Source organism: Glandiceps talaboti, chromosome 16 (assembly GCF_964340395.1).
Source record: "Glandiceps talaboti chromosome 16, keGlaTala1.1, whole genome shotgun sequence".
In the NCBI taxonomy this organism is placed as follows: Eukaryota; Metazoa; Hemichordata; class Enteropneusta; family Spengelidae; genus Glandiceps; species Glandiceps talaboti.
This window is the reverse complement of record NC_135564.1, coordinates 637,236-640,544: the sequence shown is the minus strand read 5'-3', so window position 1 is coordinate 640,544 and position 3,309 is coordinate 637,236. Positions and strand designations below refer to the sequence as shown.

Here is a 3,309-nt window from a genome sequence, read left to right as displayed (position 1 = left end):
ATTTTTGGCACAAAATTTAAATGACAAAGTAGCGTCATTTAAAAAGCGTCTTAATAATGCTCACGAGTTGCTCAGCTTTTTTATGTATAACGAATTTTGTCAATATACAATGTAACACTAACAGCGTGACTTGCACAATAACTTTTTACCGAACAACGCCATCTACGACGTTAATGGGAAGGGCCTTCACTTCAAAGAAATCGCGTATGATCAGGGTAACGTAGTTTCAGATTTTAGAATTTCAGATCTATCAATAATGATTTAAGTCCAAGTTTTTTATTATATATTCAATGTAAATCCTTGGCTACTGAGTTGACTCTGGTAAGACAATGATCCACAGTAGCGATGTCTTGAGAAATGACGTCCATCACTTTCGCAACCACCATGTTGTCATCTTCCTTGTATCGATGTCTCGTTCTCCCTGCAAGGAAAGTTTGTAAGAATAAAGAAAGGCTCCTAAATCATGGCTTAGACAACAGATTTAGAGAACGAAAACTTGTGATAGCCACAATAGATAAATACTAGTCAAACGATGAGGGCGCAGACATGTCGAGACTCAATGTACACTGTGATGTCACGTGTTCTTTAGAATTCCACCGCAGCTGATATCTTTGTCTCGAGTTTCCAACATAAAATGTGGTTTTTTTATAAATATTTTACATTCCCGTGAATACTAGTGGTAATGGAGATGTTAGTGTAAGAGAGACAAATTTGGGTAATAGAGATGTTAGTGTAAGAGAGACAAACTTGGGAAATTAAAGTATGGTTTATCTGGGAGAGATCATAATTGAATTGAATTTAAAGTTATTCCACAAGAAAGTGAACAAAAAGGATGCACTCAAACTTTGACAGTAACGGAAAGAGATTCTAGTGGGAGCATGGAAAGAGTTTCCTGGGAATTAATCAAAATCTATGGACCAGACAAACACGTAAGACAAGGTTGGGGTACGAGTTACACCTCAATAAAAAAAACCTAAATACATCTGTTATAGATGACACTAGATGCCCATTGGGGAGAGAGATCAGTACTGATATGACACTAGATCAGTACCCTTGTCAGTGTTTTATGACAAATTAATCCCCTTAAATAGCTCTAGTGATCCGCTACCCGACCAGAACGCAGGGGATATATATACATAGATACATCTAAGTATCTTATATACAATTTTTTTTTGTTAAAAAAATCGAGGTTCTACATTTTTCATGTGTCAACTTTGTCATCATTATTCCACTGTAACAGTAACTGGCGGTATGCTTTATAGAAATTCTGGGACCACATGTTCTTAAAAGGCACTGTAAGTTCATTGTGATAATAAATATTAATAAGGACCATAAAATGTTACATTCAAGGGTCCAAGCTTTCATTCCATTAGCGCCATGCTTTCGAAATACACTTTCGAAGACTTCGCTGTCTCGTTAATGCCTCCAAAGTCACCACACTATATATGTTTTGATTATTTCTTTTCATTCTTGGTCCTATTGAAATGGTTGATTTTAATTTTGTTTTAGTATTATGATGCCCTGAAAATGACATATACTGTACAAATGGCGGACGATAGAAGTTCCTTTGAGATGACGGACATACCATGGCATCCAATCAGACGTAATTCATAATATTTTCATCACATACAAAGTATGACAATCTCGGTGCTGGCTATGTACTAAAACGTGATGGCTGCTGTCAGAGCTGATTGTTTTTTGTAGGGGTATACCGAAATTTAGAGCTTCCAACATAGGCGTTTTATGGAACACAATAATGTTTGAATAAAAGGTAATAATATTATTATTGCCATCTCACATAGAGCGAACTCTAAAAAAAACGAGGGTTTCGTTAAACGTATCCTGAAACCATCTTCGCGGACAAGACCTAGACTAGATTCGATATCAGTTGACAATCGTTCCAATTCAAAAGAAACATTTTGTTTTCCTGTTCGAAAAATAGGTAATCGTAAACGTGTGCATCTAAAGTACAGGTCAGTGTGTGATTTATACTGTAGACCATAGTCAAAGATTTCAGAATAGTATATACACATATATGAACTCATGCGACAAAAGCAACCTGTTGATCTCTCCCCCCCCCTCTCTCTCTCCCCCTCTCTCCCCCTCTCTCTCCCTCTCTCTCTCCCTCGCTCTCTCTCCCTCTCTCCCTCTCTCTCTCCCTCTCTCCCTCTCTCTCTCTCTCTCTCTCTCTCTCTCTCTCTCTCTCTCTCTCTCTCTCTCTCTCTCTCTCTCTCTCTCTCTCTCTCTCCCTCCCTCTCACCATCTCACCCTTCTCTTTCATACACTATTTGTACTCACTGGTTTGAGTGTACAAGTCACGTCCATGGTTCTCTTTACTCCTTTACGTTGAAAGTAATCCTGTGCATGTGGGTCGACAGCTGCATCGTAAGGAGGTATCAATGGTTTCCATCTTGTTACTTGGTTTGACGACACCACGGAGTCTAACACAAATTCCTTCTCTCGATCTCGTAATCTCGACACCGGTGGACTAGGCATAACTCGTCTTCTATTCGACAATTTATTTGTGTTCAAAGACATTTCTGTTCCGTCAAACTCCTGCAAAAATACGTAGAAAAGAGTCAGGTAAAGTCAGCATACACGATTTACAGTTTATCGTCGGTTAACTCAACAATGTTGACGTTTCTCTCTTTGGGTACGGCTGTACAGATGTCCGTACTAAAACTTCAAATTCTTACGAGAACTCGAAAGTTCTGGTGTTACAGTAGTATAAAGTTGTACAAACTAATCAACAGAGTACCCTTTGTAGCAGCCTGTGTGATTTTTGGTTGTTCGAAGTAGTCTGTCTTCAACTTGTTGACGTACGTGGGTCACCACAACACATCGCCGTGTTGCTTTGATACGTCTGGATGAAAAGCTTAGTCTTGCTTCATTACATTTTTGACGTCGCTGAGTGATTTATGTCTGTTGCTAAGTAACGGATCTTAATAGTCAATAACTTGATTTGAACGAAGCAGACGTTAAATCATGTACAGCCACAAAGACTCCGACAGATCACACCATTATTCTACCGGGGAGGGGAGGGGGTACATCATAGCACATGTAGGAGATGAAGACCTCTGTTCGTAATATTCCTGAATGGTTCAGTCTTGATGAATATTTTCATTTTGTAAGCCATTGCCAAATCACAACGCTCGACTTTACTTTCTGGCATTGCAATTGGAAAAGGGCAATGACATGAAACTACACACGTGTGTATTTTAGGCTAAATTCAATGCACAAAATGGACAATGCATAATCAACATTATAGCAGTTGAAAGACGCATCTTAGTTAAAATATTGCGATAAGGG

At 38.7% G+C, this 3,309-nt stretch overlaps 1 long non-coding RNA gene across 1 annotated transcript; it reads right to left on the bottom strand.

The window, feature by feature from the left end:
* Positions 1-316: 316 nt before the first annotated feature.
* Positions 317-2,686, bottom strand: LOC144447072 (uncharacterized). Its single transcript, XR_013481995.1, has 2 exons — positions 2,299-2,686; positions 317-421 (listed from the first exon to the last, which is right to left on the bottom strand). It is a non-coding gene; the product is annotated as an uncharacterized LOC144447072 (long non-coding RNA).
* Between the last annotated feature and the right edge of the window lie 623 nt (positions 2,687-3,309).